Raw genomic sequence first — 14,746 nt, 5'->3', positions numbered from 1 at the left:
CTTCTATCATTTTTAACCAATAATGTAAAAGAAAGCTGAAAATGTCCACAAAAGAAACACGAAGGTATGATATAAAAAAAATAAAAAAAATGCGCAACAACCCCCCCCCCCCCCCCTCCCCCCTCGCCAAGTATAGCACCGCTGCTGGAAAAATTTCTAGGGGAAACACTGTAATGCGTTATCATAATAATAATTGAAGGAATGCAACCTACCTCTAGCTCTAGATCAGTGGTCCCCAAACTTTTTCTTCCGAGGGCCAGCTCACTATGCCTGGCTCTAAGAGAGGGCCAGTGATTTGGAGTATATCAGTAACCATAAATAGCTTAGTGCTGTGAACAACAACAGTCTACCTTAGTTGAATATTCCATTACATTTAATCATAAAATAAAATGTAACGTAAAATGTAGCTCAAATGAAATAATACTAATAAAAAGACTTTAGCATTCCCAAAAGTATTAGCAGGGAGTCCCAAAAGTATATTTTATTTAAAATGTGTGAACTCTGTGGCTTTGCATACACAGCTCAAGTTGTGAACAAGCAATATCCTACAAATAATTTAAGTTCTCAAACTATGAGAGTTTTATGAAGTAATGGCAAAAACATCTGAAATGACTACCATTCTAACTTTCACTCACCTGATGAGAACTTTGTGAATTTGTATGAACATTTGAAGAGTGAATACAAAATAGAAATAATTATCCCAGAAAGTCCCAGAAATATGACTTGAATAGAAGTTAGTTAGTTATTAACAATTAATTGATAAACTTTTAGAATACTTTGAGCACTGATGCAGTCAGCATAGGCCTCTTACATTGTTGCAGGTAGGTTCATTCCGTTTTCGATGGCAAACGCGAAACAGCGCCAAAACAACAACCAGTGGACAAAAAGAGTATTACATGTGTATTGTTAGACTCGCCATAGAGAATGAATGGGGGAAATTATGGAGGTTATAGTTTGATGATGTCATACTCCCGGGCGAGCCAGATGTTTTGGGGGCCACCCAAAATGAGGTTGCGGGGCCGGAGGCCGTAGTTTGGGGACCACTGCTCTAGATGCACCCATCATCACAGTGAGACATTAACATTATGAACACAAAGAGTTAGGCTACTTCAAAACTTTTATTGACACGTCATAATTACAGGTTAAATTAATCATAATTTTTGGTTCATACTTTTTGGTATGAGGCAGGTGTGAAGACTCAATACAAATTTAATTAAGGTCATCTGTACGCACAACTCTTTCTTACCATGGCACTGTTGTGTTTAGACAAACGCACGTCTTCCACACGCGCAACGGAGGAGCACATCACAGCCTTAAGACTAACCCCTTCCTCACTACCCCTCCTCCATCTCCCACACACTTCTGATGACCCGAGTCAATTAAAACCACAGGGACTTGGAACAAAGATAAAATGGGACCCTATACGATCAGTGCTAACAAGGAGGGGTGGTGTGTGTAGATATAGAGGTGGAGAGAGAGAGAGAGAGAGAGAGAGAGAGAGAGAGAGAGAGAGAGGAGAGAGAGAGGAGAGGAGAGAGAGAGGAGAGAGAGAGAGAGAGAGAGAGGGAGAGGTAGAGAGAGGAGAGAGAGAGAGAGGAGGAGAGAGAGAGAGAGAGAGAGAGAGGGAGAGAGAGAGGAGAGAGAGAGAGAGAGAGAGAGAGAGAGAGAGACTACAGCCGTTACACCAGGGAAATGGTTCCTGGCCCTTTGGGTTTGGCCAGCAGGGGTCTCAGTCTCCACACCCACTGGAGGGTGATGCCAAATGGAGGGGAGTGGCCGCTTTGTTTACTTCGAGTCCTTTCTTACCAGACAATCACATTTCCCAGAATTAATGTGGAGCACAGCTGCATGGACCCTTCAACTGCACAACGCTGCATGCACCATCTGTCTGGGGAGTGGGTGGGAGGGGGGGGGGGTGAGAGAAGGAAGAGAATGTGCAAGAAACGGAAGGAGAAAAATGTAAGACGAAAAGGAGAGGAGGGAGACAGAGAATGTGCAAGAAAGGGAGGAAGAAAGGGAGGGAGAAACAAAGAGGAGAGAGAGGGAGAGACAGAGAGACATGGTCGGGGTTACAGTTTCCAGCCAACCTCTGACTAACTAAGCCATTGTTCAGTACAACCAAAGGCTCAGCGAATGTCATGAGAGCATCGCAAAGTACATGGCACTGCCGAGGCTTTAAGTTTGAATGATTACTCAACAGCTCCCATTCTCCCTTTCTTTCCTTTTGCTTCCATCCCGCTCCACAAAAGCTGCAGTCGCTTTGATCCAAATATGACGCCATCATTGTCCTAATCACTTCTATTGTTTATTTTGAAACTCAAAGAGCATGCTCTCAGATACAGACAGGGAGAATGTGTGACTTCTACAAACAAGTGATTTGGTTGTATGTCAACTAGCCTGGTCTGCCTGGGAGAGTAAATTGTAGGTAATGAATCACTAACAGCTGCTGGTTAGTGCTGCTGTTATCACAATGAATTTTAACCAACAACATTGGCTTGAGTATTTTACTTGTGTTCTGAACTTCCCAACAGATCTCAGTAACTGGTAGCCATGGATACCAGCCACCATCTGACTAATTTATTTCATGATTATGGGATGACTATAAGTATAAGTAAGTATATCTACTCTTTTGATCCTGTGAGGGAAATTTGGTCTCTGCATTTATCCCAATCCGTGAATTAGTGAAACACACTCAGCACACAGTGAACACACAGTGAGGTGAAGCACACACTAATCCCGGTGCAGTGAGCTGCCTGCAACAACAGCGGCGCTCGGGGAGCAGTGAGGGGTTAGGTGCCTTGCTCAAGGGCACTTCAGCTGGGCCTACTGGTCGGGGTTCAGCAACCCTCCGGTTACAAGTCCGAAGCGCTAACCAGTAAGCCACGGCTGCCCCTGACTGAATATCAAACAAAACATTAATGGTCATGTGATCTGTGGTCATGTGATCTGTGCTCCTGTCTAGGTGTCCCGCGCAGACAAGATTCAGAAACTGCAAGCGTGCGTGTAGACGGAGAATGTATTTTTAAGCGAAACAATGTGTGGGGATTTAGTGGGGATGTAACGGATTTGTCTTGGTTATACCTTTGAAGGGGACACTCAGGCATGTTCTATTAGGGGAGAGATTCATTTTCCACAACAGAGGAACATTTCTGTAACTTCCCCACATGGCAGTGACCCACAGCTGTCTGACGTGCAGTGGAGCGAGAGAGTGTGTAAGGGAGAGAAAGATTGAGAGAAGGAACACAGTGGAGGAAAAATAACAAGCTTGGAAAATAAAAAATTAACGGCAGTGTGACAGCAAGAAAGAGAAAGAATGAATAATGAACAGGAGAAAAAAAAAGAAAGAATGACAAAAAAGGGGGGAAAAGGGACCATAATCAGTTTATTTCAGACTCATCAGGGACGAAATCTCCACTTGACCCTACGGAGCATGCCCAGTCCATTCTTCATTCTTCTCCCTGCAGAGCGCGACACTCGCTTGGGGAAATCTAACACGTCAAAAAATCCACAGATCTGCGCCAAACCAGCTGGTGAAGGGTCAGTGCCAGTAAAGAAAAAAACCAGGACATGTCCGAAGAGAGGCCTAACATATAGACCACGCGTTCCAAGTCCCTAAGTAAGGTAAGTGTATCATATCGTGGAAAGGGAGGACATCTACGACACAATAATACACTACACAACATTCCTGATTAAATACAGCTGGCGCACTAAAAAACACATTAGGTACGTGTGAGCCGATATCAAGTGTATTGCACGTTCTTGTACACCACACCTCCACAGGCCGAGCGTAGATAAAGCTAAAGGCTTTGTGCTGGCAGCAAACACCAAACACAGAATGCCCTCATCTCTCCCTCTCCCTCCCTGCTTTCTCTCTCCTCCTTTTCACTTGCGTGTTCCATCAAAACCCAGAGCACTGTCAGCGCCAACACAACAAGCTCACCCTCCTACCCTGCAGAACACTGCTGACAGAATAGAACATGCCACGTGCCGCCATGAGAGCACGGCTCTGTCTCGGTTCTTAAGAATAAAACTAGGGGAAACAAATTTGCCCTCATCATCTCTGCCCCCCCAAAGCTTCCCCCCACACACCACCCAGCAGAGGTAACCTGGGCAGATGAACCGTGAAGAGAGTGATTCTTCTGCTGGTTATGCTGATGGGACCCTTTAGCTCTGGTTCGTCTCAGGATGAATGGGTGGCAAGGGTGGGGGGGGGGCTCTGTGTGTGTGTGTGTGTATGTGTGTGTAAGGGAGAGAGAGAGAAAGGTGGAATGTGTGTGTGTTTGACAGTGGAAACAGGCAGTGAGAGAGTGGGGGTGTGATGATGGGGAGAATGTGTGTGAGTAAAAGAGGGAGAGTGTGAGAGAACAAGAAAAAGAATGGAGAGAGAGGGAGAGATTGTGAGTAGGATGGTTGGATAGTGACAGATAGTAGGGTCAGATTCATGGCATGACGTGGGGCTTACTCCTCTTCGCAGCTGCTGCCACTCGGCTGTGACCCATTCTCAATGACGTGCAGATACCACACGCTCCCAGAGAGAGAGAGAGAGAGAGAGAGAGAGAGAGAGAGAGAGAGATCTGGCCCTGATTCGGGTCAGTGCCGAGTCCGCTCCTCTCCAGTTCCAGCTGCTATCTGGTCTGTGATGATTATACGCTCCTCATTCTCCGGCCTCCTGCCAACCGAGGGAGTTCAACCAGCCGTGACGGCCTCTCCCGCAGAACCAGGCAGTGTAGAAAGGACATGGGCTAAGCAACCTACTGCCACGTACCACTCTACGCCAGGGACCTTGATGACGGTTCTAGAATAATCTATATTTCCCCTGTCACCACATGTTGTAGACCTTGATAATGCTGTAGACCTTGATAATTACTATAGATACGATTTGCATCTTATACCCATAATTATTGGTTCTAGAGGAATCAATATTGACCACGTCACCAAGCCCCACTGCAATGTAATGTTCTAATACTATGCCACACCCCCCCCCCCCCTCCCCCCATCACACCCACACCCCACACGCACACTGAATGATGACTGCACCACATGACTGGAGAGGTCCACCATTACAGACCGCCTGGAACAAAGCAAGCCAGACTTTCCAGGACAATGACTACCACAATGAGTAGTATTTACTCACAGGTCAGTTGGAATAATTGACCAAATGTGTGTACACAATAGGCTACCTCTCCCGTCCCACATTTAAAGTGAGACTCCAAAGTTAAGCCTTCAGACAACAGCATTCAGAGGTGTTCAGAATGGGTATGGCCATTTGCAGGGACAGCAGTTTGCAAGTTTAGATCAAGAGACACAACAAAACGTACAAAATGTTAAATCTATGAAGTCTATAGCCTGACGCCGTAGTCAGAATTTGAGTCTGATACTGCTCCATTGGGATGTGATTATGGGGCGTGTTTCAACCGATACAGTGGGGAAAATGCCTCTGCACTCAATTGGATACACTTCAGAGCAACGAAACTGTGAGCTGTAGGGAGAAAACCCAAACCATTCTTCTTCTCCACAAATAGCTTAACATTGTTTTCTGGACATTTTTTAAAGTTATTTCGCTGTCAATATCTTGTACAACACCCGATAGTGAAATCTAAAACAACAAAATACGTAGCAGGGTAAGCTATTCGGAAAAACGGATATTTCCCCTCCTATGTTTTTAAAAATAATTCCGTTCACACTGATGCTAAACACAGCTGGGGAAGAGTGTCGCAAACCCCTCGAACAGGTGGCCAATCAGAGATTTTAAAGAAACGAGAGAACAACATGTTCATTCCAAAAACACTGTTTTCCCTTGATGAAAGTGAAACCGGAGTTATCCAACATTATCCACTTTGGACGAAGTTTTCAGAAATTATCGTTTTCAGGTGATAAAAGCTCCGTTTTCGTGTAAATTAAAGGCCAAACCACTTGGAAATAATATGCATTTTTTCTATGTGTTAACGGGGTCTTAGAAGCCATCTGTCTAGCTCCTTGCCACAGTGTTTTTGTTGCAAGCAAAATCAACCTAAGCGTGCTCAGATGACGTGATGGACAAGGCACTGTTGCTCATTTGTCCATCATCGTACAAAGCCCAATTTGTTCGGTCCGAACAGCTCTGATTCGGGCATGCTCCCATGGAGGTATTATATATAACTGGAGAGTGTGATTAAGTCCCGCCCTCCATACAAATGAATGGCAGAAGCTAGGCTAGTAAATCCGGCCAATTTATAGTCAACACCATATTGAACACTGGGGCTCGGATCCAGCGCCAGTCAGCTCTGACCATGCGCCAAGTTCCAAAGCTGGAAATGACGCATGGACGTCGATTTTTATTAGACATTCTGTAAAAAGAGTCATCCACCAGTTCAGAGGGTGGCGATAATGCACCCTGCTTGCCACATAACAGAGGAAGAAAAAGTTGCCTAGTTGTCTAGCCACCAGATAGGTACCCACCATAGAAAGTAAAAGAAATGGACGAACAGACTCCGTCGTTTTCAATAGGAGGGCACTGAGGCAAATTGAACGATCTTTCAGTTGGTCCCCCCAGTACTGCGCAGACTCGCACTAAACTTTGTGACGTTAGCCATCGAATCTTGTAACTCATATGATAGATACACAGAAATTTCTCTCACACTTCCTTCGCCTTCAAAGTCATCAAACTTAAAACATTTATTTATGTATTATTATTAATATTATCACAAGTGATATCAAGTCGTGTTAATGTTGAAACTACCACACATGATCATCTTCAAAAACAGTCATGGTAAAACAAAACAAAAAAGTTATAGCCTAGAAGCTAATCTTCTTTCCACTTTTCTAACATACGGTCAATCCATCGAAAACCTCTGAAATGATTATCGTTAGTGCCGTTTTTCATTAGGTTTACTTTCCTCTATGCAATGCTTTACCTTAACATACAATGGTATTGCAGGCTACATAGCTTTGTTCATGAGTTTCCGTGCTGGCTGGACTGAGCTTCTTCCAAACAATACGGTTATCTCCCTATGGTGCGTTAGCTTCCCTACAACCAGACATGCTAAACATTCTTCTTACGGGAACCTAACGTTACGTACGAGGTAGTCGAGTCTGTTTTGCCTTGTATTGTTTATGTAGATAATACAGAAGCTACAATGTCAGCACAGGATATATGCTATATGAAGTTATGGTATTTCAAAAAAATCCTAAAATGAATGGGCTTCTATGGGGGTTAGCAGAGAAGTGGTCCCTTCAGCCTCCATCTTTTCTACTTCCGGGAATTCACCTGCCCCCTTGGTATCCGCCCACCAACATGTACACGCATGAGAGCTCGTGCCCAACACAAACTTTCGTGCACGGAGCTGGTTCTAAATGCTCCATGTGGCGCCATACTTGAAAATGGCGTATGCTAACATGCCAAAGCTAATCTGCACACTCTTGACCCCCTGGTTACTCCACAATGTCCAGACCGAACTTCCTGACCTCAAATGTTGTGGGCGGAGCTAATTTCAGCTGGCATCCAGACTATGAAGTCTTACCTGTGTTAGATATATTTGATACGGGTCTAAGCCTGGTACCGTAGATAGGTCATAATCATGACATGGTCCTGTGTTCACACAGCTTTATCTTTTACTGGAGGAGCCAATGACTCCCAATTAAGTAGATACCATTCAGCTGTAATTACCATATGAATGATTTTTTATGCCAGTAATTAATTTTATGCTAATAGTATGATCTAACATATCAAACAAAAAAGCGTCAAGGAGGTCCCCCATTATTTGATTATTTCCTCTTCCATGTACCTCTTTAGGACATGGAGGCATATGAGAGTCAAAATGTTGTTGAACACTATGATTATATGCTGGCCATGATTATGGCTATAACCATTGTAGTTCCTAAAAGCCCTGTGCAAAGCCATATGAGTGGTTATTGTTGTACCAGGTCTTTAACTAAAACTTGAAACTCAACCATCTCCAAAAAAAAAAAACTTTTCCATGACTTTGAACACAGAAATATGATATTATGATAGGAATATGAGACAGCATTTCATTTTATGTCATAAAGAATTGACAAATAATTAATATCTGAAAATCTGAAATCTCAAACAGCTATTATTCTGGCTATTAGACAGACAACAACAGCTGAAACATATCGTAACCCATCCATTTGACTAATACCACATTGTCTCATCCAAAACAGTCTCTTAACCAGGCCAAAAGTCACCTTTTAGCCTAGCTCATCATTTAATCACTGACCCATTTAAATAGGCAAGACTATGGTTATTGTGCTACATTTAGGCAGGGCTAATCACCTGACGAAATGGTATAGCCTGATACAAAGAAAATCTATTTATACAGTTCACAAAGTGGTTTATTTGTTTGCTCAATAATGAAACAAATGTCATTCCATGGTTTAGTGCTCTCTGAAGAACACGCAGACATAACAGCCCAAGACACCATCTGATCAACAAAGAAACCCTGGTGAGTGTTTGCAGAGGCTCTGTGTCTGTGAAATATAATAGGCTACCGTTCCCTCCTAGCATCCCATTGGCAAACATGGGAGAACTCCTCTTTCATTGACAAGCCTAGCCCACTAACTACGTCAAACACACACCTAGATTAGATACAGAGTGTGTACATATTAGATACTGTGAGCTTCAAATAGTCTAAAAACAGATTACTATGACTTAATGTGACGTGTAATACTACACATTTTTTTATAATAATGTACTCTTATTAACAAGGCATGAAAACAGAGACAAGCATGTCAAACTGTTAGTATCAAATGCTTAAACTGTGTGAAACTGTGTATCAAAACTTAAAACTGTGTGAACCCAGATTATTACGTCTTGGGCCAAAAAATTTATTTCGGGAAAGATAGTGCTGTCCTAAACCTCTTCATAAAGCTATGTAGGCTACTGTACTTCCTGATAGGGTAATGCATTCCAAATGAAGCTGCAACTGTGAGTCGTCCCGCTTTACAATATTGCATCAGCTACCTGACAGTCATGAAAAAAAAAGACAGTAGTCTTACAGTTACATAGAGAAATAAAAAGCAAATAAAAGTCCAACTGCACTGCATTCCAAAATGCCACATTCTGAAGGAACAATGACTAGACTAGCAAAACATGCTAACAACGCTACACATCCTCTCGTCCAAAGTTCATTAGATGGCTTATGACATGGAAAAACTTCTCGCTCTCTCACGTCTTTTTTGAGTAGTCCAGAACAAAACACTGTTTAGGCTGCCATATTACGCAAAAATCATCAACATGGTCTTCTCTAATCATTCAACTAAGAATAATAACTAACAAGTAGTGCTTGGCTACAGGTCATAACATTTCTACAGTGTCACTATCTGAAGCCATTCTTTAACTGTCAGCTACACCATGACCTCATTGCCCTCAACCTAGGCCATATTTATACAAACATGGTGATTTTCCTGTCGTCCCTTTTTTAGTCCATACTTTCTTGATTTGAACGGCATGAATGTAACTGCCCCCACTGTTAAAGTTCCATTAACACACAATGCTTATGTGTTGTCCGACGTGGCCTTGAGATCCAGCATGCCTTTTTTGTACAGTGTGGCTATTGTGAGGCTGGTGGCATGGAGGCCAGTCAATATTGGTAATTAAATATAGCGCCGAGCTAATCCTGTTAGCGAACATCTGCATTGAGTACCTAACTGGGCTCACAGAGCCCTAGCTCTTCTTGCAGAGTGGGTCGACTTGTCTTTGGGAATCATCATTAAAACTAGCATGCATGAGCGCCTGAGCTTGCGGGGGAGAGTGAGAGAGTGAGAGAGAAAGAGAGGGGCAAAAAGAAAATAAAGAAAAAAAAAAGAAAAAAATAAGAAAGTCAAGCACAATTCAGCCCGGCATTTGAGACAGCATTCTTATATTAGGCATGCTAAAGCAGATCAGCACTCTGCATTAAGCCTGACAGCACCGGTTTAAATATTTGATATGCTTTGCAACTGCGTCATACACCACTTCACTGCCGTAGCCCACCGCTGACATTCTAATTCTTTCCATCTTAATATATTTTTTAGAAGTTCTGCTGCATTCATGTGTTCTGAGGGATGAGAGTGGGAGCTTTAGGTCCTCTCAGGAGACTTGAAGATGGTGTTAGGGGTGTGTGTGTGTGTGTGTGTGTGCATATATATGCGTGTGCGTGTGTGTGTGGAAGAGTGAGAGAGAGAGAGGGGGATAGTGTGTGTGTGTGTGTGTGTGTGTGTGTGTGTGTGTACATGTGCATACATGTTTCTAAAACAGAGAGAAGGAGAGAAAGAGGGAGAGACAGAGGGAAAGGAGAGAAAGACAGAGAATGTGTGTGTGTGTGTGATCAGTGTAAGGGGAGAAAATCTGAAAGCAGGGCTGCCTGTCGCAACAGGTTGTCAGACCTGGCAGCCACAGAAGGCTGCTGAGGCTAAAACAAAACAGAAAGGAAGATGCTGGCCGTTAACACATGCAAACTACATTTAAATGCAATTAAATGACACACAACTGTGCATCAAGAATAACATCTTCTAACACACAAGCTGGTCAAGCATGCTCTCTGACTGCTGTTACCTGCTCAAAGCCACCTCAGCATCCAAGAATAGTTAGCTGTCCTTGTAACAAATTGATTGGCTGGGCGTGACAGACGGCATTGTCCCTGGGCTATGGTCATCGGCTCTAATTATAACGAGCTGGTGTCCTTCCAGGCCACACACTCACTCAGCAAATCCGCCTAAATTAGGTTATCACCGCCGTAAACAAAAGGTAGAGTTACTCATACACATCCTACATGGCTCTATTTTAGGCTCCATGCATAACACATCATCAGGCTTGCTCAGAGCAGAGACAAGGGCAGGTGTTCTAAAGGTGCTCGCACAGTGCCCAAACAAACTCCAACAGTCAGTTTGGGATTATTGTTGCTGTCTGTTGGATGGAGTTTTTCGAGTCTGACTTTTCTAAAGTGGGCAGTTTGGACCTGGCAGTTGGTTTTCTGAATATTTCAAAGACTGCAACCTACTGCTAACTTTAGAATGTTGGGGCTGGTTGGTGTTTGTTGGGGCAGTGTGCAAGCATCTTAAAGATGGAAGCCAACCATACAATTGTGGACAAATTTCAGTTTCAATGCCCGTCATCCTGTTGGTTGTGCAAACACATGGTGAATTATTTAGGGCAGTTGTATGTTTTGTTTTATATTCAGCTGCAAACCACATACATTCTGCAGTAAGAAGTATGCGGCATGAATGCTGTAAAGGGTAAAAAATCTCTCCTTGAAATTTAAAAAACTTTGTGCGAAACTTTATTCGCACAAAGATTATCCAAAGCTCTTTACCGAGAAGCCAGTGTGCAGTGATTAAGCCTGTTGCAGAGGTTTAAACTTTGCCTCTGATGCAGGGTGAAATCTGTGTGGGCAGGGTCTGAATTGAAGCCTTCCTTTTCAACAGTTTAGCTTAATAAGCTCTGTGTCAGGTGGAGCAGCATGTCTCACATACACCCATAACAGGAGACATCTAGAAAGACGCAAACTATACCGAACTATGTCCTTTTTCTAATGGGTGGACATGCTTGATTACACTGTCCACTACATGTAGAGTTAGATTAAGTATTTATCATTATGATTATCAGAGAAAAAAAAACTAAAACATACAGTCCTTTATGCCTCTGCTGGTGGCACATCAGAGGGTAAAAGCAAACTGGCATAATGTTGAAAACTAAGGAGGAAGCTGGCCTCACTATTCACAGACTAATCTCTAGAATGACAGTAGAATGAAAATTATGACAGGCTACTCTCAGACACTCCAGTCACCTAAAAAACTATGCTACTTGTGTGTGGCTGTGTGGACATCTTTTTTCTCCAAAAGCTCAGGTAACTGCAACATATTGTAACTTAAGGTTCACAACTGAAATGTAAAACACATAGGCCTAGCTATTAACCTATCCTACAAATCGCATCAACAAGGTTTATAGCTACACCTGAAAGAAACTATTTGCCAACTGTAGCTTGTGAGGAGACAGTAATGGCTTTCAGGAATTCAATTATAATTGATTCACTGAAGCCAGAATTAATTCAAACCTACAAACTTAAAAAACAGCCAACAGTGCATCCAGACTGTATAAAAACGGTAAGCTATATCATGGCCGCTCCTCGACACAACACCACTGAGCGATTTCAACAGCGCAGCCTGTTACAATGTGGTCAGTCACCCACTATCAGTCATCACGCTCTGGCTTCGAACACACTCTCTCAAGGCGCGCAGACAAAGCTTCAAAACCTTGCACTGTCGAACACAGGACCTATGGTGAAATGTTAGTTTACAAAATGGCAAGCCTCACAACTAGGTCCATTGATGCTGTAAAGCCGTGTAATTTTAATGAAATGATGAAATAGTACTGGAATGTAGTACATTAAGGGAAGAGTAAGAGTAAACGGATATCAAATACGTCAGCCAAAACGTTATAGCCACCTAACGTTAGCGAAAATTCTCTTTTCTTTCTTTCTTTTTTTTTATCGAAACCACATACTAAGCTGTCGACGTGATCAGCTTTACACTACATTCTACACAGATAAGAGCAATACTGCTGGGGGAATACATACTACCAACGTTACCCACAATTCTTACTGTTTAACAGCAGAGATGACAGCATAACGTTATAGTGCCAAGAGCAGAGTAAATACCAATCATTATTCCGCTGGAAAATCTGATTAGCTTTGATAGCGACACGAATGTTAACGTTAACCTACCTTAATAATGACAGCCGCCCTTTGCTCCATGTTCCTGTGGCTTCATTCTCTTCTCGTCTGTTTAACTGAAAGTAAAAATAATACCACTGTGTCAAATGAGCGCCAGCTGAGCTAGTTAAATGAACGCTTTAAACAGTAATGTATAGCAATACATGCACTGGGAAGACGACAGAGCTAGCACACCAAACTAGTAGGCTATATTCAGGCACCTTTAACTACCGTCTGACGTTGCCCGAACATTATGCCATCACAGCGCTTAACTTGGTTAGCTTTCACCCTTCAGTCTTCACGAGAGCAAATAACCATCCATCCAGTTTACTAAATTAAATAGAATGAATTACTGAACACACTTTCCTTCTTGTGTTTCGGTATTCACACAGCTAAAGAAAATTAAAAACGATAGTTTCTAAAGGCGCAGAGCATAGACAAGCTTATCAGGGTTATTTCGGTTTATCACTGGCTGACTAGCTAGCTAGTAGGAAGTGAACGCTTTCGGTTAGAATACTTGCTGGATCTGAGAAACCAATGTCGTAACGAACTGCCCAACTCTAGCAGGTGTAGCTCGTGTGCATGGCATACGCAGGGTAGCTGGCTCACTTACCTGCTCTGAATGTTTCATAAATTTTAATGCTAGTAACGTTTAAACTTTAAATTCGACATGCTCATTGCCTGAGCTTTCGTGAAGGCTATGCAGTGGTCCTACAGTTGCGCAAAGAAATAAGATAAGTTGCACTGCCTAAACTCCGTACGTGCTAAAGTAAGAAGATAATTTACTATGCACCGACCCTTCACGGTTTTCATTGACGTTCCTTGTACTTTCCAAAATGTTCATCTCCACCTCTAAAGAGGAGAACTTGCAAATTAAAGGCGTTTCCTCCAGAATTGCTGTCTCTTAACTTCCTGAGTTGGACCTGTTCGTGTCTTCTGTCTTCCAACGACGTTGTCTAACGGAAATAAGTTCACAGAGTGGTTCAACCTTGAAGTCGAAAAACAGGTTGAACTGCTGCGCAACTACACTCATACTTCGGACACTTTTGGTAGACACATGTCGTATCTCGAAAAATATGAAATGTGATTACATTTGCATAGGATCCTGAAGGTTATTATTTTATTTTGCGAAAAGCAACAATTGATATAACTCCACGAAGAGGAAACAAGGATGCAGTATATGTTTAGCCTATATGTCAGCGTCTAGTGGCATAGTTCTGCAATATCACACTAATTAAATGGGTCCTTCACAGTCCCTTGACAATATTCCAGAGGATAACTACACTGCCTGGTGCGACTGTTTGGCATCAGGAACAATTAATTGCAATAGACAGCAAACGCCATTTTTTTTCCTATCAATAAAACACCCGTGAAGTTTGACCGCCATCTAGTGTGCAAAGTTTAAAATGGCGCCACTGTTTCATTCCTGTTGAATAATTATTAGCCCTACTGTGCACATTCAGCAGCTCCTTCAACAGACTGCGTACTTAGCCAAAGACTAGATTCTACTGAAAAATTAATTTTCAAGGCATTCCGTTTCAGTGTTCATTGTGCATAATCAACAGTCCAAAACAAAAATGCCACAGCTCAATGTGCTATTAGATTAATTAGAGAATATATCTTGGACTTTAATCCTTGATGCAGTTTCTTGCACTTTAATGATCATGTCACTTTAACTATTTAGAAATAATTTTCTGCTACATGGGGAGGTAGCATCAACAACATCCTCCAAATAAGTAGCCTAATGATGACACCATATGCCCGTCTCTGTGCCATAATCCCTACCCACTGACAAATGTAGGCTACACACAATATTAGATAAGAAGATGATCTGATTATTTCTTCAACAAACAACTAACACATTTTAAACTTATTATCTTCTGAATGTGGTAAATAATTATAGAGGAATTAGACGTAACCCCAGGCTGACCCACCCAGAAAGGAGAAGCAGGAGGTGAACTCACAGAAATCTTTCACTTTCTCAAGCACCCAATTTACACCTTTACTATTCAATGTCTACTTGTTAGAATTGTCTGCATTGCACTAAGCTGCAATCTTCC

At 42.5% G+C, this 14,746-nt stretch overlaps 1 protein-coding gene across 5 annotated transcripts in view; it reads right to left on the bottom strand.

The window, feature by feature from the left end:
• The window catches only part of taok3a (TAO kinase 3a), a 72,242-nt gene extending 58,546 nt beyond the window's left edge, over nt 1-13,696 (bottom strand). For 2 of the 5 annotated variants that reach the window (XM_042102458.1, XM_042102462.1), the window contains exons 1-2: nt 13,300-13,696; nt 12,699-12,763 (exon numbers count right to left, since the gene is read on the bottom strand). The gene's annotated coding sequence lies outside the window, so the exon portion shown is untranslated. Of the gene's footprint in view, nt 1-12,698; nt 12,764-12,907; nt 13,183-13,299 lie in introns of those variants that run through there. The other 3 variants (XM_042102457.1, XM_042102461.1, XM_042102459.1) reach the window with 2 other exon arrangements.
• Nucleotides 13,697-14,746: the final 1,050 nt, after the last annotated feature.

This window comes from Alosa sapidissima, chromosome 8, assembly GCF_018492685.1.
Source record: "Alosa sapidissima isolate fAloSap1 chromosome 8, fAloSap1.pri, whole genome shotgun sequence".
NCBI classification, from domain to species: Eukaryota; Metazoa; Chordata; class Actinopteri; order Clupeiformes; family Clupeidae; genus Alosa; species Alosa sapidissima.
This window is presented reverse-complemented; position numbering and strand designations above follow the sequence as displayed.